The sequence below is a fragment of the Alligator mississippiensis genome, chromosome 1, assembly GCF_030867095.1.
Source record: "Alligator mississippiensis isolate rAllMis1 chromosome 1, rAllMis1, whole genome shotgun sequence".
In the NCBI taxonomy this organism is placed as follows: Eukaryota; Metazoa; Chordata; order Crocodylia; family Alligatoridae; genus Alligator; species Alligator mississippiensis.
The window spans coordinates 427,295,227-427,319,614 of NC_081824.1; the positions used below are offsets into that span (position 1 = coordinate 427,295,227).

Consider the following 24,388-nt stretch of genomic DNA (forward strand, 5'->3'; position numbering starts at 1 on the left):
CCCGCTATCCCATAACATGGAGATAAGGTGACATCAGGTCACAGTGCCCAACTGCAGAGACCTTGGGCATTTCAGTTTTGAGAAACAGACCAATCAACAAAGGCCAGAGATGAAGAGTCACCACAGCAGGATAAAAGAATACAAAAGGAGGGATTTCAGAGCAGCAAAGAGTCCCTGAGAGGGGAACCCAAGGCCCCCATAGACAGAGGGCATACTACCAGCCCATCTCACCAACCCCACAGGGGGCAGAGGGGGTGGATGGGCCTCCAGGCTGCTGACATCTGACATTCAAGAAAGAACCTCAAAGTAAAGCTTGTGTACTGCCAGATGTACTTTTCCTATGATGACAACTCTAAGACTGGTAGATACATAATTGTTTGCATTATTCTCATCTGTTATCACTGTGCTCTATCAATAAAATTTGCCTCTTATCGAATGGAAAGGTTGTGGTTGGTCTGAGAGTTTTGGGTCCACCCAGAACAAGGCATGTGTCATAAATACAGTGTCAACAGATGCAGTGGCTTACATGAAAGCCTGAAGATAGTTTACAAATATTAAAATAGATAAAATATTATTTTTAAATGATGCAGTTACTGTGCATATTTTAATAACTATTTCTCCTCAAATGTTCTGAGAAGCCAGGTACTCTATAAAAATCCACAAACAAAGGGTTTTATAAATACACTATCATAAATGACTAACAGAGCGGCAGATTATAAAGTGTCTTTTAAATTTCCAAATGCTAGTTTATTGGTGGTAGAGACACAATTTTAAAATCAAAGAAAGGATCAAAAAATTTTACTGAAATATTGAAACTATTACATAATCCAAACACAGGTGTCTGGATTTTTGTTTTTAATACCAGCAAAAGAGAAACCAAAAATTCTACATTTAAAAACATTACTTAAAAGGATAGCAATCCTGGTCATTCAAGACCACTCAATGGATCTTTTTAATAAAATTGCATGTCATCTGCAGGGTAGCCATGGGACTCCATTAATGTCCGCTACTTTCAAAGTTTCGCCCGTTATGCCCATGTACTGTACTACAAGGGCTTGCAAACAATGCATTCTTAACATACCCACAATATCTGTTGCAACATCTCAAATAGACATTGAAGAGGGAGTGAAATGCCTTACCTTTGGCTTTCCAAGTGCAGTGGAACCTATTAGTTTAAATTAGTCTCTGAATAACTAACAGCATGTAAGGCTTGTGCACATTTGTGAGACACTGAGATTTTATTATTGCAATCTTTAATGAGGATGAAAACAAACTGTGGAATGGCTTCAGCTGATAGACTGCTGCTGTGTTCTGTATCTGCTTTGTAATACAGGCAAATTAAAACTAAATAGGCATACTGTAAAGAAATAAAAAGTAGCTAGACATACTCTGAAGTTCACCAGGGTTAGGGACAGACATTCAAAAAGCCTGAACCTGAACTGATTCAATATCTTTGCAGGTTAATCTAACCTGGCCAGGCTAAATCAGTTTGTAACGATACAGACATCCCCTCTGGACTGAAAACATGCAGAAATATGCCTGCAGTGGCTCAGGCTAGAAGCCAGGGGGTGCTAGAGCAGCTATCCCTTGCCTTCCACAATGCTGAGCTGAGGGGGTGTGGCCAGGTCCTGACAGGATGCTTTGATTAAAGGAGGAGTTTCTCCCTCTTAATAATAGAGCATTTATCAGCTCTGTTATCAGCAGCGATCCTGGTGGTCTCTGATAAAAAAATTGCCAAGTTTCAGATTTTAAAAAAACTAACCCAAAACCCACATTTTTCTTTAATTAAAATGAAACTCCACTTACAAGAAAAATGTGGATTTTGGGTTACTTTTTTTAAATCTGAAGCTTGGCAATTTTCTTTTTTTTTTTTTTTTTAATCAGAGACAACCATGATCCCTGGTTATCAGCATTTAGCACCCAATCAGAAAACAAAGCTTTTCTCATTAGTTCAACCTCTTCTTAAACAGCTTTTTCTAAAGAAAGGAATGCAGGGACATTACCAGCTGACCTGCTGATTAGCTCCAAAAAGCCCCAAGCAGACACTGTCCTGTCTGCCTTACACAGACACCTCTCAGCATTAGCTAGAATACCATGTGCTGGCTAGGGTCTGTGCTGTGGGAGAGAGGAGAAAGGGATTTCTTCTTAAGCAGAAAGTAGGGGTGAGAAGGGAGATATGGGAAAGCCAGGCAGACCCTGATGTACCCGCAGTCTCTGCCAGAGCTCCAGCCAGGGAGCAGAGAGGAGGGGCCAGTTCTGCTGTGGACCAGAGAGCCCCGTCCAGCCCAGAGAGCATGCCAGTATGCTGGGGGAGCCTGGGTTTATCTTAAACCAGCAAGGGGTCTAGGACAGACATTACATAAACCAATTTGACGCAAATCAGTTAAGTCTGATGCTATATTCAACCAAGTTTATCTCAAAGCTGTTTCAGTCATTTTCAAACAGGTTTATGTGCACTGAACTTATGTTCTGTTACAAGTTTAAATCAGTTTCTGAATACTTAAACCAGTTTACGTGTAATGTCTATCCCTAGCCCGGGAATTTTTCTAGAGATTTTACATGGAAGGTGCTTGAACTACAATAAAGGACAGTGGAATAAAATCCTAAAATAGAAAGGTTGTTCAGGGTGAACGCATCACCCCAATCTACACCAGTATATTTCTCTTTTTGGTGCAGCTCTGTACTTCCAGGCTCCTATACAGGCAGATGTATTGGGATAACATCTCTACTAACTATATATATATGAAGACTGTATGATCTGCGGTATGTATTTAGGTACTTCTTCTAGGAGGCTGTTCCCAAAACTATATATGTGAGCTACCACTCAAAGTGGTGCCATGTTCTGGCAAGAAGAGCCAGTGATTACTTTTCATCTGTTTTTTGCTAAGTACCATACTGCAGGTTTTACTTTAGTTAATCCCCACCTCACATTCCTTTGTTCATCTAATTTTGTTTTTAAAATTAGGAAAACAATCTTCCCCTCATTTTAAGTGCATCTGGACAACAGAAGAACTCAAAAATGCATCCTTAGCAGATGCTTGGCAGGATCCAGTGCTCAGTTCCTTATTTTGTCCAACATCAAATTTGAAATTCTAGTGCTTGTGGCTGTCACCATCTTGCAGAAAATTCCAAGGACTTCAGTCTGGAGACACTCTTGAGAAATACTAGAATTCATATTAAGCTGGCCCTGCAAAGACTCACGAGAAGCTAAATCAAGCTATCCGGCAATTTTGGGGTGCGAGGCAGTCCTGAGCAGGAAGTTTGAGCATGCCTAGTTAAGAATAGAAGAGGAACAACTTGACATTGTAGTCAGGAGAAAGATGGGGGAGGTCGTGGGAAGGAAAGGCTAGGAGGAAAGGCTAGAATACAAAACCGTGTATTCGTTAAGAGCCGAATTATTTGCACTGAACTAGACCAACAGCAGAGGAGAAAGAGGAACACAATTTCAAATAAAAAAAAGGAACAGACATGGGAGGAGGGGGGGGAGGAAAAACAACCTATAACAAGAAAGTGGCCTTAGTAAAAAACAAAAAAAAAAACCCAAAAAAAACCAAAAAAAAAACCCACAAAAAACAGAAGCTTAAATCCAGGACTTTAAAAAAATACTGAAAAGGGCATTGGGGGGGGGGGGGATTACATATTTATATAACTTTATTAAATAGGGTATAGGTGTATGCGTGCACAGATACATGTACTTCTAACCTTGTGATCTAGTACTAGAACTGTCCCACTGTGGACTACCATGCTCTCATTTGGTGAACAGTTTTTAAAGGCTATGGCTTGTTTTGTGTTTTTACCCTGATTTGTATCCCAAGAGAGTTGTGCGGGGGACAACAAGGTTCTGTGACAGTTGGGGTACAGCTGGGGGAGAACAGGAGGGATGGCAATGGTAGCAGCAAGGCCCCTGAGAGGCTAGTAAGGTATGTGAAGAGGAAAGTTTCTGTGCTGTGACTGAGAAGCCCAGAGAAACTCCAAACTGGACTCACCCTTTGGGGGCACTCCTGCTGAGGCAGGTAAACCCTCGCTAGTAAAGGACAGATGAAGCTGTCTCCTTAAAGAGACCCAGAACTGAATCCCAGAGGGGGCTCACACAGCGGTCCCCTAGCAGTGAGAGAATGGCATTTCCCCAGCACAGGTAACTCCCAGTGGTTCTCTCAGAGTAGGGGAGTGACGATCAGCAGCAAAGACCCAAAGCGGCAGCACTTAGTGGCAGTGGTAGGCAACAACTCCAGGGGCACTCATAAGCTAAGGACAGAAGTTACACAAACCGGTTTAAGTGATCAGAAACTGGTTTAAACCTGTAACAGAACATAAGTGCAGTGCACATAAGCCAGGTTCAAAATGGCTAAATCCAGTTTGAGAGAAATCTGGTTGAATGTTATCCAACTTAACAGATTGAGATCAAACTGGTTTATAGAACTTCTGTCCCAGACCCCTTCCTGGTTTAAGCTAAACCAGAGGCCTCCAGCATCCTAGCATGCTCTGGAGCCCTGGGCAGGGCTGTGCTGTCTGCTCCAGAGAGTAGAGCTGGCTCTGTACCTCTGCTCTCTAGCTGGAGCAACGATGGGCAGCGGTATGGCCATATGTCAGCCCTACTAAGGCATCACGGAAGGGGTTTATTCCCCTCCTTCTCCTGTCCCAGCCGCAAGGACCTGCCAGGCATGTCTCTGCTTGCTGCTCCAGTGGCGGGGACATGACCAGCCCTGGCAGTAGCCTCAATTTAACTGGCCAGGGAGGAGGCTTAATTCCCCACTCCCTGTCCCACTAGCACAGACCAGAGCCAGGGTCTGCCTGACGCTCCTCCCTTGCCATGGCAGCAGCAGGGGCAAGGGCATGGCCAGACGCATGGCCTCCTGAGGCAGAGGAGATAGAAATGGGGTTTATTCCTCCCTCTGCTCCCTCGGGGACCAAAGCCAAGGCCTGCCAGCTCCAACCACTGCCACTGCTGTTCACTCCCTATGCAGGCTGAGTGGCAGAATAAGTTTCCCCCCATACCCCCTCTGCCAGATGCTGGAGGGAGAGGGGAAACAACCCCCCTCCACTCCCCCACCCCTGCCATTGGAGCAGTAAGAGGGCAGGGACCGTGACAAGGCAGCAGCCTCTGTCATGGTTTCCCAGGAGCACAAGCCTCTTCCTGGCAGAGAGGCTGTGCTGCAGGCAGGGGCAGGAACAGGGCAAGCAGAGCTGTTGCAGACTGTGTGGGGCAAGCAACGCTGCTGCTAAGAAGGCCTTGGGGGGCTATGGCCACCCCTCTGAGCCCCAGTGCCACCACTTGCTTAACACAGGCTGCGGCAGCTCTGCTGCTCTTTTCCCACTCCCACCCACAGTGCAGCCCCTGTACCGGGAAGAGGCTTGCACTCCCAGGACATAATGACAGGGGTTGCTACCCCTGTCACGGTCCCTGTCCCCTCGCCACTCCAGCAGCAGGGGTGGGGGCATGGCCAGAGGCCAGCCAGCACAGCTGCCTTAGGCACTGGGCATGGAGGGGGTTATATACCCCTCCCTCCAGCATCTGGCAGAGGGGCAGGGAAGAAGCTTATTCTGCTGTTCGCCCTGTGCAAGGAGCAAACAGCAGCGGCGGCAATCAGGACTGGCCGACCCTGGCTTTGGTCACCTAGGAGCAGAGGGGATGGAGGGGGGAATAAATCCCCTCCCTGCCACCTTTGCCTCAGGGAGCCATGCTGGCCAGTGTCTGGCCATGCCCCTGCCACTGTAGCGGCAAAGGGGGGGGGGGGGGGGGGGGGAGTGCCAGGTGGACCCCGGCTTGGGTCCATGCCGGTGGGACAGGGAGGGGAAAATTAAACCCCCTCCCTGGCCAGTTCACTTGAGGCTACTGCTAGGGCCTGGCCACATACCACCCCAGCACAGCTTTCCTGCAGCCGATGGCTCGCTCTAGTGCTCCCCAGATTCTAACCTGACCCACTGCAGGCATGTAACTGCATTTCCTGAGTTGAGAGAATGTCTACTCACTACAAATTGATTCAATCTAGGCAGGTTAGACTAGCCTGCAAACATTGAATCAATTCAGGCTCCAGCTTTTTGAATGTCTGTCCCTAGCCATAAAGAGAACCAGCAATCCTGATCAGTGCTTCCTTAAGGAATGGCAGGCAGTGAAAACAAAATCCTCCCCAGAAACCCACCAAGAAAAAGCTCTTTTTACCCCCACCCCTACTCTGAACTAGGCAAAGTAGTAACTCCTATGGAGGGGAATTTGCAGTTAAAACAGTGACTAAGAACTCAGGAAGTCTAATATTCTAAGGAGTTTAATAGTTGAGGTATTTTATAGCTGCTGTTTGCTAAAGTTTAGTTATTTTCTTTGTTCTGTTTTATAATCTTCTATACTCAGATCATCATCCAAATTGCTTGCAAGTAGAGAAGTTGTTCTCTTAAGACCCTTAGTGAAGGTCAAATTTTTGCAGGTTTCTGAGTGGGCCTCAAGCCAAGACCCCCAAAATTTGGACCTGGCCCTTGTAGAGCCAATAGGGCCTGGCAGAAGGGTTACAAAGCTAATAATTTGATGAAATCCCAGCACAGCTGATGACGTCTTATGTTAAACTCATTTCCCATCTTTAAGAAAGGGAAAACTAGTTAGTCTGATTTCGATATCTGAAATCAGATCATGAAGTAGGTCCTCAAGGAATCTATTGTGAAGTACCTAGAGGAGAACAAGGTTGTCAGGATCAACCAGCCAGGAACAAACCAGATTCACCGGGAGCAAGTCATGCCTGATGAACCTGATGTCATTCCTCTATGAATGTAGGGGAGCAGTGGATGTCATACACCTTGATTTCAGCAGTGATATTGACATCATCTTCCACAACATTCTCATTAAGAAGCTAAGGAAATACAGACTAGGTGAAAGTACTGTAAGGTGATACATAACTGGTTCAATCATTGTGCTCAACAAGTAGTCAGCAATGGCTCAATATCTAGTTGGGAGGCGGTATGAAGTAAGGTTCCCCAGGGGTCTGTCCTGGACCTAATGTTATTCAACATCTTTAATGATCTGGACAATGACACTGAGTGCACATTTAGCAAATCTGTGGATGATACCAGGTGAGTGAGGTCAGAGCCTAGGTGGCTTGTCCAGGAGGTGGAGGGGCATGGCGGGGTAGGGGCAGTAGATCCTGGGGTGTCCTTTAACTTTCAAAAAGTGATCTTCACCATAAAAAGTTTGGAGACCACTGCTATAGGTTATAAGCTGAATATAACCCAACAGTGTGATCTAGTTACAAAAAAAGCCAACAGCATACTGGTAGGGAAGGTTCTTTGGGTAGATGTGATATCTTTTATTAGACAAACTGAATAGATTAACAGGAGTGTCACTCACAGATCCAGGGAGGTGATTCTTCCACTCTGTGCAGCACTGGTGAAGCCTCATCTGTGTCCAGTGTTACGCCCCACACTTCAAGAAAAATGGGGCCAGATTGGAAAGAGTCTAAAAGAAAGCTACAAAAAATGTTTTGAGGCCTAGGAAACATGGCTTATGATAAACTGTTGAAAGAGGTAGGACCATTTAGTCTGAGGAAGAAAAGATCAAGGGAGAATTTGATAACAGTCTTCAAATACCTGAAGGGCTATAACAGATAGAATGGAGAAGGACTATAATCTGTGGCCATGCACAGGTCTAGGAGCAATGGCTCCAAGCTGCAGCAGAAGAAATTTAGGTTAGAGATTAGGAGCAACTTTCTGATTAAAAGGATGGTCAAGCACTGAAACAGGCTTCCTAAAGAAGTTGTGGAATCTCCATCCTTGGAAGTTTTTAAGAGGAGGATGAACAGACACTTGGGTGGGATGGTTTGGTCAGAGATGATCCTTGAGGCCTTGAGCTGGGGGCTAGACTTAATGAGGTCCAGAACACATGCCACACATTCAATTTAAACCTGAATACAAACTAACCACAAATATGTTCCACATTAAACATCTCTGTAACTAGTTTGCCATTTCATCTCACCATAAATTCCCTAAAAATGTGTCATGTTACAATTTATTGTGTAATTAATATGTTAATTGCATGATAAATGTAACATCTGCTAGGAACCTAACCAACAAAAATGGGAAGGTTACAGAACTGAACTGACTTGATGAGGCACTGGGCCTTGGACAGATTTGGATGGTCAGGATTTGAATATCAGTAGGACAACTTAAGACAGCTTTTGCCCTCCCCTCAGCCACCACTGCTGCTAAGTGAAGATACCTTTCAGATACCTTTCACTCATGATACTGTGATTGTTTGGCCAAATTCTACTACTCATCATGCCTCTGCTCTTGGCAGACAACTGGTTGTAAAAAAAAAAGAAAATAGCATGGGGCTTTTTAAAATAGTCCAGTATCTTTAAAAAAAGAACTGTGCAATAACATTAGCTCAAAAAAAACAAAAACAAAAAACCAAAAAATTGCCCTTGGGCTGACATCAAGCTAGTAAATGCACCCCAAAAGGATAAAAAAAATGAGTGACTGACAACAAGGTTTATAATGAGAGAACTGTAAACTTGACAGCAGCAGCTGCAACGGAGCAGTAGTATAAAAAATTTTTGCCTAGAAACAATTTTCAAACTCACTTAACATTTTCCAGAACAAACTACCCAATTAAACTTACTTCTGAGAAACTGTTCTTTATTCAAATTATACTGTCTTGGTAGACAAGAGCCAACCTAGCATGACAGTACTAAAACAACTCAGTGCAGTTGTTAAAACTTACAATTTAAAATTCACTGAACATACAAAGTGCATAGACCAACACAATTAGATAGTCAGCACATTCCCTTTGGCTGTCACTAAACCCCTAGGCTTGATTCTGCCCTCATTTACACCCATATATATCAGAAGTACTTCCTTTGAAGTCAATGGAAAAACAGTTGGAAAAAAACTGATTTACGTGTGATCAGAGTCAGGCAAAGATTTTCTGCTATTTGGTATTGTCTGTGGGTCAGCTGAAAAGAACTGGGCTGCAGAAACAGATGTGTGACCCCACACACGCTTTTTGAATGCATTTTGTACGGCTTTCACAATGAAAGTGAACAGACACTGCATTTTCTTGGTCAAAAGGACAAAAACGGTTGACATGCTTATGGTTTATTTACCCTAAGATAATGGTTAACAAAACAGGTAAGGAGCTGGTTTCATTGAAATAAATTTAAAAAGTTACTGAAGAGCTACTTATGGCTGGAAAAAAAAAAAGACAGAAATATGATTTGGTAGCAAAGTATGCCTCTTCACCTCCACAAGGATGCTATTGAAGTTGAACCTTCTATTCTGCTGAAATTAATTAGGTGGGAATATAATCTATTTAAATGAAAAAAGTATAATGTTTAATATCATTTGCCCTTCTTAGTTTCGCAAAATCCTTCTAAGTATAAGCAAATGTTTTGTTTTGGATACTATCTAATAGCTCAGAAACCACTGTGAACACCAAGATCTTAAAAGATTTTCATTGATAAAAAATTGTTCTAAATGTTGCTTAAGACCAGGCATACTGATTTTGATAACTCCAGCAGGGATTTCTCTACAGACTGCCAGATACATATTGCTGGTTTTCCAACACAGTTCTTATACAGAGGCAGGCAGGTGAAAGAATGTCCTATTATGAATCCCAGGACCTTTCAAAAGAGAGCACTGAATCAGCAAAGGAAAACACCTGCTTTTCCATTGGGAATATGCTGGCAACTCTATACTTCTAGCATCAACATTCTTCAAAAGTCAAGCCAGCAGCAACATAGCAGAAATATAACCCTTTTAACCAAGGCCACAAAGCAACATACCACAAGGAAGCATCTGGGTCCAAAATCGACAGAGGAATACAGATCCAACCAGTTAGCTTGAGAACAGAAAGCAGCACCAGAAATAAAATCTGAAATACATAGGGCAAGAATAGTCAGTCACCAGGTATACAACACAACAGTGTATTCAAGCAGTTTTCTGCCTAAATAGACTTACTGGAACATTTATATACCTACTATCTATCCATTGCTAACACACCTGCAATAAGTTTAGATCAGCAATAGGCTCCATTTCCCCTTGATATAAGCATGAAAAATTCCCATTGCAAAATGGAAATTCTTCAGTCCTACCAAAGGGAAAAAGAAAGCCTAATGATCTGTAATGTGGTATTTTACATTCAGTTTTAGGACACTTATTTAAATGCTTTTGGTGAATTAGTTCTTGTGAGACCTACCATTCCCAAGATTTAATCCTCCCTGTTTACCAGAAAGGCCCTAAGTGGCAGTGAAAATTTTGCACCAGACTGCTTCAACTATTGCTACATCTCCAATTCAGCTGGTCCAAGGCTGCCCAACTGGTGGCCCATGGGCTGCATATGGCCTGTGAGGGGTTAATTTGCAGCCTTCAGGCTCCTATCCAGACACCACTCTCCCCATCACCCTGGCTGCAGCAGCAGCAGCTGGGACTCCTGAGGTCCCCTTTCCTCTGGCTTCCAGTTCCTGGCCCCTGCCCCAGGGGATATGGCAGGACAGCATGGTTCAGCCTGCCATGATGGGAGAGCCTGGCAGCTGAATGCAAGAGGCTGGGTTGCAGCAAGGAGGCAGGGTGCCTGTGTCTCAGCCGAGGGTGAGAGTGCATATGTATGCAGTACAATGCAGAGAGTTGCTGCCATGACATGCAGCCTGTGACACTTGCTGGTATGACCCACAGGGCGTGCAGCCCCCAGCCACTTAGAAATAGGACAGGCCCAAGTTAGTCTATAAAGTGCACCTCCCCTCTGCCTTTGGCCTGCGTTTAGATTAACAACTCTCACAACTAGGTCTGGAGGAGTTGTTCTATGTATGTTTTGTCTTTGGCCTTTCAGCTGAGATTGCCAACCAGGATCAACCGACTATCTGAAATTTATTCCGTTTGGATTCTTACAATGTGCTCATTACCATGGTATTTTATCACTTGAGCAATTTCCTATACAGAAAATAGAAGCTGTTTTTCAGCTAGAAGCATAGGAATATGCTACACTGGATCTGCTCAAGGATAGTGTAGTTCAGTGCCCTGTCTCCAACAACCATCAGCACTAAATAGTTCACAGGAATGTGTACCATTATGAAGGCGGCAGATGTGGGATAATCTGCACCTTGCTCAGGTTTCCACTGGTTAGAGATCAGCATACAACCTAAGTTATAAGGTATTACCAGGGTTCTATTAGCATTTGCTATCACTTTGGACACTCTGGAGATCCATATGAAAGTCCAACCTCTTTGAATTTTGCTAAGCTTATTGTCACAGGTAGTCATTTAGGTCAAGAGTTTCACAGTGTAATTACAAGCTATCTGAGAACAGTTTTTCTTTTTATTAGCTTTGAAACCAGCCCATTTTAATTCAAATCAATGTCCTCACTGTTCTGATGTTATGAGGAAAACAGAAGCTCCTATTATCTATAAACCAATTCTCTGAAGGTAGGTTTAACTGATCAAGCACAATGGAATCTTTATTTTCTCTCCCTCTTGTATAATTTTGGACATACTAGCATGTGTCCTATACAACAAGATATTTACAGATTGTGGTAACTCTCCAGTAAGAATCTTCTTCTTCCCAACATGTTTAATTGTATTTTAATACTAAGCAACATTTGACTTCACTCTGTAAGTTTCTGCATCAATCTTGCATGAGCTAAAATGATGGTTACAACAAGTAGTAGGGGAGATGGAGACAAAGTGATAATAGCTGATCAAAAAGAACTGTAATCTGCCAATGTGATCCCAGGATATACAAGGAAAAAGTACTTTTAGTAGAGATAAAGAATTCTTGGTGCCATTGGACAAGGCACTGGAATGCCATTCACAGTTCTGGTGAGTCACTCAAGTGAGACTCACAAACTGGAACAGAAACGGACTTCAGAATGAAGAGCCTATCATACGAGAAGGGAACAGGGGAAACAGGTGAGAGTTGTTGACCAACCTTTGGTACAATTGCCACATGTGGCACAGGCAATCTGTCTGTGTAACACCCAGTAGATCAGGGAGGTGACAGGCAGCACAGCTGCCAATAGGGCAGGAAGCAGCAAGCAGAGCAGGAGATTGGACAGGGACTACAGGAGAGGGAGCAGAAAGTAGAGCAGACACTGGGCAGAGGAGTTGGATCAGAGTGGCACTTGGAGAAAGTAAAGGGCTAATTTGTAGCACACCCACCAAAAAGGTTAGCCCTCACAGTTTTAATAGAACAAAAGCTGAGACACTATAGGAATGTCCTCTACAAATATATCAGGAAGACAAACACCAGAGAATAAGAGCTGTTTAAACTAAAAGACAAATGCTGGCACAGGGGCAAGTGGATTCAAACTGGCCATCAATAGATTTAGGCTGGAAGTTAGAAGATTCTTAACCATTTGAACTGTGACATTTGGAAAAGCCTATGGTTGGAAGAGTGGTGACTGAAAACTTAGCTACTTTTAAAATGGAGTTTGATAAGCATTTAAGTGGTTTGTATTTTATTTAATCAAGTCTGCTGCAAGTCTGCTGGAGAGTGCTAATTAGCATGCTCCAGCAGCCTCCGCATCATGTGTATTCAAGCATCCCTGCATTTCAAACTGGAGGCAGGGGCACTTTAACTAAAAGAAAATAGTGTGGGTTTTTGCAACAGCCACAGCTCCTCTGTAGGAGTGGGGTGCAGGTTTATAAGGGACACTGGAGGAGGACAGAGTGATCCTGCCTGACATAGGCAACTTGTAGGGGGGCACATGCCCCCCTAAGATTGCCTGCTGCACCCACCCACAAATTGTGCCCCCCCCCAGTCTCAGGAGGCACGAGTCGTTCATGCTGCCTGGCGATGAGGCAGGGGCATAGGATTGGTTGGGGAACAGTAGGAAGAGATTTCTTATCCGGAGTCAACAGCAGTTGGAAAACATGTTTGGGATCAGCTGGTGGGTTTGTCTGAATGGGGGTTTATGCAGGGAAGCATTAGTTGGGGGGTGAGCTTAGGGAAGTTGCTTGAGGAATCTACTGTTGTTTCCCAGCTGAGTGTTAGCTTTCTCTTTATTGTAAGTTGCTCTGAACCTTTTGGATAGGGATACAAAATCTAAAAATAAAACAAATAGGGTTATTCTGGACTGCGACCATTCTCATTTGAGCTAAACTAACTAGAGATGTATTTCAAATCTAGACAGAATGGACATAGTCTTGTCTGCAGACCACCCCAACAGCAGTTCTTGAAGAAGCATGAACTGTTCCTAGTCATTTCATTTGTGGTTTAAGCTTGAAACCCAGTAATGACAATTCAGATATCAAGGTTAACATATGTGCTGAACACTTTAGCCAAACCTATATAATGGGTCATCCCAATCATATCATCATCAAGACGGTTTCCAAGAGCCTTCAACATCATTCCCAATTTCTATTACCTTTCTGCAATGCACTTGTGTGTATCAATATAAAATACTGCATCACCTTGACAGTTAAAAATGTAGGGGCAGCAAAGAACAAATTGAATTGACTATCAAATTAAGTGAGGTGATATTGTACTGATTGTATTATTCATTTTCATATATAATTTACTAAGAGTCTCCATTTAAAAATGCATCTGAAGCTGAAAATACCCTGCAGAGACCTGCAGAATTCAGGTCAAACCTACTATGGATTACGTGGGGTTTAGGTAATAATTCACTTTTACTCTGTATCGATATTGCAGAGTGTCATCATCCAAGGATGCTTGAAAGTTAACTCTAAACCAATGCAAGTGATCAATTTTAAAATTGGTCAGCTTGGTCTTGTAAGACAGATTTTTAATATTATTTCCACACACTTCTTTGCACGGAGGGCAGGGGCATGAGTAATGAATCAGAGGGATCCTGGTTTTCTCTGTTAAATTCTCCAATAAAAAAAACAAAACAAAACCCCAAATCTGCATTTTTCCAGAATTCAAACGAAATGCCACTATATAGATATCAACTGATAGGTATCAGTTGAACGCAATGTTTTATTGATGTATTTACAATTTTAAAGCCTACCAATTCTAAATACCTACAAATTCAGGGGGTTATTTTATTTTATTTTATTTTAGGGAAAATCAGAACTCTCACTGCTCCCTTTGCTTCCCAGGATGTGGGTCCAGCTGTCCCCCCCCCCCGCCGTGGTGCTGAGCAGCCCTGATATGCCAGTGCCCTGCCCCTGCCCCTTACTTCTGATCCACAGAACCCTGGCCCTATTGGTGCCCCTTACTCCCAGCCCACAGGCCCCTGGCACCAGCCCCACAATGTGTGAGGGAGGGGGTGGCGAGTATAGGCACAGCCGATGTGTAGAAGGGTATGGGAGGGCACAGCCAACACTGTGGGTGGGGGGCTTGTGGTCCCCCAGATTTCTTTGCCTACACTGCGGTGTGGGGCTGCAGCCGGGATGGACCAGCTCCAGGCAGGGGCTGCCTCTGCAACCCAGCCAGCAGGACCCGGCACAGGAGGAAGCACCACATCACCATGGCCACCAAGGTGAGGCGCAGCAGCAAGGAGCTGTACTCCCACTGCTGCCAGGCAGGCAAGGGGTGCCTCACTTCAACAGCCATGATGACACAGCACTCTCTCCCATGCTGGGTCCTGCCCACTGGGTCACAGAGGCAGCTCCTGCCTGGAGCTGGTCCAGCCTGGCTGCCACCCTGCACCCCACTGTGGGCACAGAAATCTGGGGGGGGGCATGTACCCCCCCAACAGACTTACTTAGAGGGAGCTGCTTGACCATCCTGTCTGGCTGCCATGTGCATGTGTACGTGTGCATATGCACATAGCACTCCCTGCTTCTCGCTCCCCCAGCCCAAGCAGCCCCTTGCATGCTGGAACTCTGCCAGCCTGCAAGGAGAAACCTGCCATTTCCCATCTTTTTCTCCTTTAAAGTAGAAAATCTACATTTTCCCACAGCAAGCAAACAACCAGGATCCCTGTGATGTGTCCCATTAAGACCCTCATCCTGTCAACTGCAAAACTCAGTAACCTTATCCTGTAAACTGCAAAACTAATGCAATGTCTCAGTCACAAAAACACTATATTACACAAAACCAAACAAGGACACTACTAATCTTCCTATTATAACATAAGAGAACATATGCTAGATGCATTCAAAGACCTTTTTGGCATGTACTAGAGCAATATTCCCTAGCCTCTCAGGATGAAAATAGCAGTGCTAAAGATGCTCTTCCAGTATAAATAGGTAACAGGTAAGTAAAGTAACTTGCTTCTGACAGATGTGTGGGAAGCTGACTTTTCAGAAGAGTTAGAAGCCTTTTCTAACCTCTAAAGTTTATTTTCATAATGGAAATCATCTCCTGTTACAATCACACTGTCAGATTGCCTAAGCTTTTCTGTCCTGCATTGAATGAAGGCAAAATCCTTATGCTTAAGTGCTCTTATAGATGAAAGACAAGCCGTTCTTTAACTGTTAGTGATGCTTTAGGCATCTCTGAGGCCATTACTAATCTCAGTAAAAAAAAAAACGTTGCCCTTTGGGAGGTTCTCAGGTGATTACAGTTTACTTCACAAGGTGTTCAAGGCCTGGGAACTTGAGAAAGGACATAAACATCAGCAACCTCATTCAATACCATCTTAAAACTTGTGTCGTTACCCACAACATTGCAGAGGACTACCAACCCAGAATGAAAGGCCTCTGTCCCCACAAACTTCAAGGCAGTACCACAATAGAGGAAGCAGACACCATGGCTAGGGACAGACATTACACAAACTGGTTTAAGTAATCAGAAACTGGTTCAAACACATAACAGAACAGATGTTCAGTGCACATGAACTGATTTGAAAATGGCTGAAACTGGTTTGAGATAAACCTGGTTGAACATAATATCAGACTTAACCGATTTGAGTCAAACCAGTATAAGCAAGGTCTGCCTCAGACCCCTTCCCGGTTTAAGCTAAACCAGACTCCCCTAGCATCCTGGCATGCTCTGGGGGCTGGGCGGGGCTTTCTGCTCCACAGGAGGGGTGGCCCCTCCCTTCTGCTCCCTGGCTGCAGCTCCAGACTTACAGGTACAGCAAGGTCTGCCTGGTTCCCTCCTGCTTTCCCCCTGCTCTCCCCCCCTCCCCGCTAAGCAGGGACCCCCTGTAGGCTCTGCCTTACACAGACACCTCAGCAATAGCTAGCAGACCACATACTGGCTATGGTCTGTGCCATGGTAGACAGCAGTGTTGGCTTAGGGCTTTCTGGAGCTAAGGAAAGCTCAGCTGGTAATGTCCCCCCATTCCTTCGCAGTTTAAGAAGAGTTTGAACTAATGAGAGAGGCTGCTTTTTTTCTGATGGGGTGATAAATGCGGATAACAGAGCTGATAAACAGAACCCCTCGTTAATCCTGCCTGGCCACAGCCCCTCCCCCCCACCTCAGCCCTGTGCCTGAGCCTGAATTGATTCCAAATTTCTGAATTGATTAAATCTTTGCAGCGTAATCTAACCTGGCTAAGCTAAATCACTTTGTAACTGCTCAGACATGCCAGACATGCAGGCATATGCCTGCAGTGGCTCAAGCTAGAAGCTGGGGAGTCCTAGAGCAGCCCTCCCTCCTTTGCACAGTGCTGAGCTGAGGTGGTGCATGCCCAGACCCAAGCAGGACACTTCTGACCAGCCTAGCAGCAAATTGATAGCAGTGTTTATCAGCCCATTAAGAAGACAACAGAGAGACATTACCAGCTACCTGCTGCTTCTCCCTTTGTCCCGTCTGCCACAGCAGGGACCATAGCCAGCATGTGGTCTGCTAGCTAATGCCAAGAGGTGTCTGTAAGGCGGAGGGGAGGAGTGGGGAACAAGGATGCCTGCTGTCTGTGCAGAGCTGCAGCCAGGGAGCAGAGGGGAGGGGCCAGCTCTGCTGTGGAACAGAGAGCCCTGCCCAGCCCAGAGAGCATGCCAGGATGCTGTGGGTGTCTGGTTTATCTTAAACCAGCAAGGGGTCTGGGACAGACATTGCATAAACTGGTTTGAACCAAATCAGTTAAGTCTGATACTACATTCAACCAGGTTTATCTCAAACCAGTTTCAGCCATTTTCAATCTGGTTTGTGTACATCACACATCTGTTGTTACAGGTTTAAACCACTTTCTGATTACTTAAACCAGTTTGTGTAATGTCTCTCCCTAGAAGACTTACTTTCCAGTGACTTAGCTCTGCATTATTTGCAAGTATTAGAATTAACCCATGCATGGGCCAGAGGCTGAGCAGCAATGGCAATTTTAACATAGCCCTAACAATTTAATAAATCTGAATTCTAGAAGCATCATAAAAGCCATATCTTTACGCATTTGTTAGAATTGCAATATCCTTCTAATCACATAGAAGTCAGAGATACAAGTAACAGTGTTAGTCTAAATGCACATTCCAAACTGTTTATCAAGGATTACAAAAAAAATAAAATAATAATAATAAAAAAATTTAAAAAAAATAAAATCAAACAATTTTTTTTTTTTATAGCTGGCACATTAACATTTTATGAGCATTTTAGTGACCTTCTGTAACAGAGGGCAGATCTTCTCCATTCTCAACCTTACAGCCAATAATCTTAAAATGCATCCTCTAATGTCATAAATATACCAAGTATCAATTTTCAACAGGAGGTTCCTCTCTGGGGATATATCAGGTCATAGAATAAGGGTCCATTACCTTTATTGCAACACCCCTGAGAATAAATGAGCATTTCCAATTCCACTGAGGAGGCAGGAAACTGAACACAAAGATTCTTTCAGAGCATTTAGAAGTATGCCAGCCCCAAAGAACACACTCAGGACAGGGCAGCTAAAGCCTAGAGACACCTGTTGGCCAAAAGCTATATCCCCCTTCAGACATAACATTTCTGGAGAGATCTATAGGAGTACTCTGCAACAAATGATAACATGTCATACATTAAAGGTATTTGTCTCAAGATAAAAATTGCAGATCTGTGACAGAAGTTTTGTTGAAACACCAGAATCTTGAAGGGAACACCATTACCCTTGCTGCTAGCAATAAGGGTGAGGAGGTTGCCTACACCCTGGGAACTTTAAAGAATTATTAGGACTGGAACACCAGCAGCCCACTGAAGCACTAGGTTGGGCTTTCAGGCTCCCTGGAAGCCTGGCTCACAAGACTATCCGTGAAGGCTGAGGAGGCTGGAAAGCAGGTGGATGAAGCTATGGAGCACCCCCTATCGCCCCCCTGCTAGACAGCTTGCCTTTGCTGCACTTCAGCCAGGGGGCTCTGAACACATGGCAACCCACAGCACTTGTATCTCAAGAAGGCTATAGGGGTCTGATCAGCCTCTCACCTCTCCCCGTCGCCGCCTGATCCCTCGACGTACCCTTCCCTGTGCACAAGTTCCACAGAGCCTAGCAAACTTCGTGTGAGTGAATCCAGAGCTCTACCCGGGTTCGAGTCCTGCAGTTTTTTTCTTCCCGTCGCTGAAACCCCATTGCGACGTACTCTTGAGGTTTTTGTTCATCTTCCCGTCGCCAAAACCCCATTGCGACATACCCTCATGTTCTGCAGGTTCAAGTTTTGTTTTGTTTTGTAACTGCAACTGAAGCAAGTTTTCCTGCCTGCACCGCAACCATCTTCAGTGTAAGTAAAATAATCTTAAATCAACCACTAAGCGTCCGTGCCTAATTCTAGCGTGCCGCCTGTCTTCCCCGACCCGGCATGTCCGCGCTGCTGGCCACAGCCCGCCACGAAAAAGAAAACCCCCGAGGGCCTCGGACCGCTCCCGGCCTGCACATAGAGCAGCCCTCCCTTCCTTCTACAGTGCTGAGCTGAGGGGGGGCATGGCCAGGCCCCAGCATGACACTCTGATTAGGGAGGGGTCCCCCCCCCCGCAGCAGGGAGTTGATAAGTGTTCATCACCCCTAACTCAGTGTTTATTAGCCCATTAAGAAAACAACAGCCTCTCTCCATTAGTTCAAGCTCTTCTTAAACAGTTTTTCCAAGGAAGGAACAGAGAGACATTACCAGCTACCTGTTGATTAGCTCCAGAAAACCCCTAAGCCAACACAATCCTGTCTGCCTTTGTCCTGACTCCCACAGCACAGCCTGTAACCAGCATGTGGTATGCTAGATAATGCTGAGAGGTCTCTGTGTAAGGCAGAGGGGAGGGGAGATCCATGCTTGAGCAGGGAGTGGGGGTCGGGGAGCAGGAAGAAGCCAAGCAGACCCTACTGTATGTGCAGTCTGTCGGACCTGATGCCAGGGAGCAGAGGAGAGGGTCCAGTCCAGCTCTCTGGAGCAGAGCGCCCCGCCGAGCCCAGAAAGCATGCCAGGATGCTGGGGGACTCCGATTTAAAATTTAAAGCAGGAAGGGGTCTGGGACAGATATTGCATGAACTGATTTGACCCAAATCAGTTAAGTCTGATACTACATTCAACCAGGTTTCTCTCAAACTGGTTTCAGCCATTCTCAAACTGGTTTATGTGCACTGAACTTCTGTACTGTTACAGGTTTAAACAAGTTTCTAATCACTTAAATTCATTTATGTGTAATATCTGTCCCTAGCCCTGGAGGCAGCCTATGATTCCAGTGCTCACCCAAGAGACTGAAAAGCTCAAGAGCTTTTCAAACCAGTGCTGAATCTTGTTCCCAAATCTGATTATGATAATGCTTCTTTTTCCTGTTCCCAGGTTTGCAATAGGCGTGTTAATGAGCACAAATCATCAGAACTTCTGTTTTATCTCAGCCAAAAGGTGGCACCTCCAGTAGCACAGGGTCCCCAAACAGTATGTTAGGAACTGACTTCCCATTTGTCTGAATCATCATTCTTAATGGCACATTTGGAGTGCTCTGCTTAAGAGCATTTACAGCAAAAAAAAATATATATATATCTATATATCTCAACATGCCACAGACAAGTCCCATTCACCCAAAATAAACAGAATATTATACATCATTATCTTACACTTTAGACCCTGCACTTTTCAAAGTAGCAGACAAAAGACTTTACTGACTGATGTGCCTTTAACTGACTCAAATGCAATCCATGTATAATTCCACTGAAGTTAACAGAGCTGCTTTAGAATAAAGAGAATGAGAGAAAAGAGATTCAGGCCCTTTCCTTGTGTTTCCTGACCACTGTTTTGAAGCTATATCCTTAATTGTAAAAACTTTCAACCCAGAAGTTAAATCAATAGGAGCTCACACAATAAATCTTTCCACTTTTGTAAAAGAACAACTACTATCACAAACCACTCAAATCACAAAGAGTTCTCCTAGTTAGAAAATAAGAATCTTTCCTCTTTTTTTGTTAGTAATTTTCTGCAACAGAAGAATAATTAAAACTTGCCGGTCATTACTAAACATCCCAAAACTGATAGCAGCAAGATTATTTTTCTTTGGACACTTTACATGGTATTGCTTTACCGTTTCATTAGTGTCCAAGGTGAGCAGTCAGGATCAGGTCCCCATTATACTGAGTTCAGTATAGATTCATAGGAACAGTCTCAGCTCCCAAAATCTTGCAATTTAAAACAAGATACCATAACAAGCAGAAGGTGAAAGGAGATGAGAGGACAAAGGTAAATACAGCATGTGTTTACATGGAGCTGCCAGTCTCACTTGATTGCCATTTATTTTTTTTTTAAATGTTCTTTTAAATTCTTTGAAAATATCAGGAACCCCAGACCAGTATTTATCAGCTGATGATCTTCTGGCCCAGGAACAGACATAATACTTTTACCAGCATAAGTGATCAGAAAGCAGTCTATAGCCATCACAGAACAGAAGTTCAGCACACAACCTGTCACTACCCATGACAGAAGAGTTTTGGCGCACACAGACCGGTTTAAAAATGGTGAAACCAAATCTAAGATTTGCCACCGTCTCCCCTAAAAGGCAAATGTGTATTCTGTTTGCTACTGATTTAAACTATGCCACTTACGGGGGGGAAAAAAGTCACATAACTTAAATCAATTCTGCCTCAAGCTTTTTGAATGTCTGTACCTAGCCCTGTAGGTAAAATGGGAGCAGGTAGAAAAGGTAACTGTTTAACAGCCTAGTCTAAATGGGGGATATTCTATGGAAAAGGAGCAATGCAGAAATTGTCATGAGGCTTGCAAGAGACAGACAAATGGGTAAAATAACTCTCACTTTGCTATCAGAGGAAAGAAGAGGGTAATTCAATGAAATAGTAGAGCAAATATTCCAAGAGTGGGTAAAATAATGATAGACTTTAATGACTTTAAACAATGTGCAACTCAAAAGAGGAGTCACTGGAGAGCTTCAAAGGTGATGTGTTAAGAAACACAGAGAAAGAAGTTGATCCAAGCTAGCGAGTGAGTCTGAAAAGAACACCAAGTATAGGGAAGGAGTGGGGGGGGGGAGCCATGGTGGTAAGAAAAAGCCAAATCAGGAGTTGGACTGAATATTCTGGATAAAAATATTACAGAATAAGAAACTGTAAGACTTAGATGCCAGAAGCAAGGGAGAGAGGGATAAATCAAAGACACCTGGGTTGAGGGATGGGGCAAGCAGGGAGGATGCCGTCAGTGTCTGAGAAAGGTGAGAAAAGGTAGGGAACTTCCATTTCTGCCCTGTCATTTTTAATCTTACAGGAAAATATTGAAGAGATTTCAGAGACAGACAAGTGAGGGACAGATCAGGAGTAGAAAGGAGTCTTTTCAAATCACGGGCAATGAAGTGATCGTGGAAGACCCGCAAGCTAGTATAATGTAAAGGAAAGCAGGACAGCAACAGGATCACAAAGGAGCAAATCAGAGTTAGAAGACAAAATAGGAAAGGGATTTTTTTAAAAGAGAAAAAGGTCTGATTCATAACTGGACAGGCATTCTCCACTGAATACATTTTAGAAAAAAAAATCAGTTTTCACTACATGTATTTTTCTGTGGAGGAGTTAAGGTGAAGAGCAAGAGAGAGACCTTGCTGCTAACAAGAAAGAAAGAAGTGGAGGAGGGCTGTAACTTAGCAACACGGGATTGGGAGAAGTCCCCTGGCGCCTGGGAGGGGAAGGTCAATAGAAGAGTTTACCTTTTTTATCCTGGCAATATTTTTTTTTTTTTTATTAGCAACTGCTTACAGGCAATGAAACAACAACAACAAAAACCACTTTGCATAAAGAAACTGGCTTTTATGGAAGGAGTTTGAACTATGTTCTCTTTAACCAACTCCTAAATACTCCTCCCTCTCCTTACACTACCATTTGCAATATTAGCAGAGAAATTCTTCTCATGTTCTTCAAAGTCTCATCTTATTCACTGAATATTATCAATGATTCCCCAGAGTTCCAATTTATATCCTGTTGCAGTAGTATATGGGGATTATATTAACAGATGCCAAGGCAATTGCCCCCAAAAATTTACCAAAATAGTCTTTAAAATTTTGTCTAAGTGGAACATGTATTCAAGGGGGAAAAATAGAATCATAAGTTTCTTTTAGAAGCTGGGCAGGTTCACAGTTTCATATATCCTACTCTAATCTAAAAGCAACTTACAACCCTAAAATATAAAATATTTTTATTGTCCTTGTAAGTGAAAAAATGGGAAAATATACATTTTAAAAGCAGGCTGTGCATCTGAATTCAAGTCTCTCCATTTATACAACCCTAACTGGGGATCAAAATTACGCCTCAACTTTCCACTATTCTCATGAGGGTATGGACCTTAAGAAAAAAGGGATCTCAGTCTACCTCTGATCTGATATTTAAATAAATAAAAAAATAAATAAATAAATGTATTTTTAACGTTGCCATGGGAAGTACTCTTAGCTCCATGTAGAAACATTTCAAATGTATGTCATTTTAAGTTTAAGGCCCAGCTCAACAAACCCTTTGCTGAAATGATATAGTTGGGGCTTGTCCTGCTTTGAGTAGGGGGATGGATTAGATGAACTCCTGGGCTAGGGACAGACATTCAAAAAGCCTGAGCCTAAATTAATTCAATCTTTACAGGTTTGTCGAACCTGCAGAGAGTGAACCGGTTTGAAGGTGGATATATGTTTGGCACATGCCTGCAGTGGCTCAAGCCAAAAACCCAGGGGAGCTAAAGCAGCTCTCTCTTCCACAGGGAAGCCAAGCTGAGGAGGGAAGGGGATTGGCCAGTTCCCTGACAGCCAGGACCAGTCCAGGCACACAGGGCTGTCCAGCTCCAGAGTGGAACTCTTCCCCCTCCTCCCTCTCCCCCACTGCCACAGGGCTAGGAGGGGGGCCCTGTTCAGTGCTGGGGGGAGGTTCTTCTCCTCCCCCCTCCCCCCCACCCCGTGGTGAGTTGGGGTAGGGAACAGGGCTCTGTGAGCCTGCCTGGCCCCAGAGGGGGACTCTTCCCCCCCTCCCGGGCAGAGGGGAGGGGCTCTGTTCCATGCTGAGGGGATTCTTCCCCTTCCTTCTCCTTTCCCCAGAGGGGTAATAGGAGTGTGGAGCTCAGCTGGACAGTGTGTGGGTGTGAGGGGTGTAAGGATCCCCACACCACTCCCCCCATGGCATGCAGCCCCTGTTGTATGGCAGCATCAGCAGGTGAAAAGGTCAGGGTGCTCATGCCCGGCCCATGCGCAGCTCCGGCCAGTGGGGGGAGGGAGTGGAGCCTGCCATATCCTAGGGGCTCTGCTCCCTGCACCTAAGCCTGCAGCTCCAGCCCTCACAGCAGGGGCAGCCCCACACTGGAGCCAGCTGCTTCCCCCACTCCCCGCTGTGCAGGTCTTGCACTCTGCCGAGAGTGGAGGGAGCCCCACCCCCTGCTTCCCCATAGAATCCACTGTCAAGCTTCCCCGTTGCAAGTGTGGAGCTGCAGGTGCCATGCAGAGCCATGGGGATAGAAGCCGCCAGGCAGGCTGCATTGGGCTGCACTCCTCGCCCCCAGTGCAGTACTGGCTGCCTCTATCACAGGGTCTCTGCACCACAAGTGCATCTCTGCACTTGCAACAGTGAAGCCTGGCAGTGGACTCTGTAGGGAAGCAGGGGGTGGGGCTCCCTCCACTCCCAGCAGAGCATAGAACCTGCACAGCAGGAAGTGGGGGAAACAGCTGGCTCAATCGCAGGGCTTCCCCCACTGCAGGCTCATACACAGGGAGCACAGCCGCAGGGATATGGCAGGCTCCACTCCCTCCCCCCACCCAGTGTTGGCCAAAGCCACACCTGCACCAGGCACAAGCACCCTGACCTCCCCACCTGCTGCTGCTGCCAGGCAGTGGGGGCTGCACACCATGGGAAGTGTGTGTGTGGGGGTCCCTACACTTCTCACCCTCTCTCAACCCACTTACTGCCCAGCTGAGCTCTGTACTACTAATGCCCCTCTGGGGGGAGGAGGAGCTGGGGGAAGAGTTCCCCCTAGCATGGAACAGGGCCTCCCCCTGCCCCCCACCCCTGCTCTGGGGCCAGGCATGGAGCCCCCCACTCCCAGCCCCACAGCAGCAGGGGGGAAGGGAGGGAAAGGAGGAAGGGGAGAGTCCTCTCCAACACAGAACAGAGCCCCCTTCCCAACCCTGCGGGACAACCCACTCAGCATGGCCG

The 24,388-nt window shown here is 44.9% G+C and overlaps 1 protein-coding gene across 4 annotated transcripts in view; it reads right to left on the reverse strand.

Annotated features, from left to right (window-relative positions):
- MTUS2 (microtubule associated scaffold protein 2) overlaps positions 1–24,388 on the reverse strand; it is a 575,297-nt gene that overhangs the window by 514,775 nt on the left and 36,134 nt on the right. For 3 of the 4 annotated variants that reach the window (XM_019497359.2, XM_019497357.2, XM_059719732.1), the window contains exon 2: positions 9,762–9,850. The gene's annotated coding sequence lies outside the window, so the exon portion shown is untranslated. Of the gene's footprint in view, positions 1–7,330; positions 7,450–9,761; positions 9,851–24,388 lie in introns of all 4 variants that reach the window. The other variant, XM_059719702.1, reaches the window with a different exon arrangement.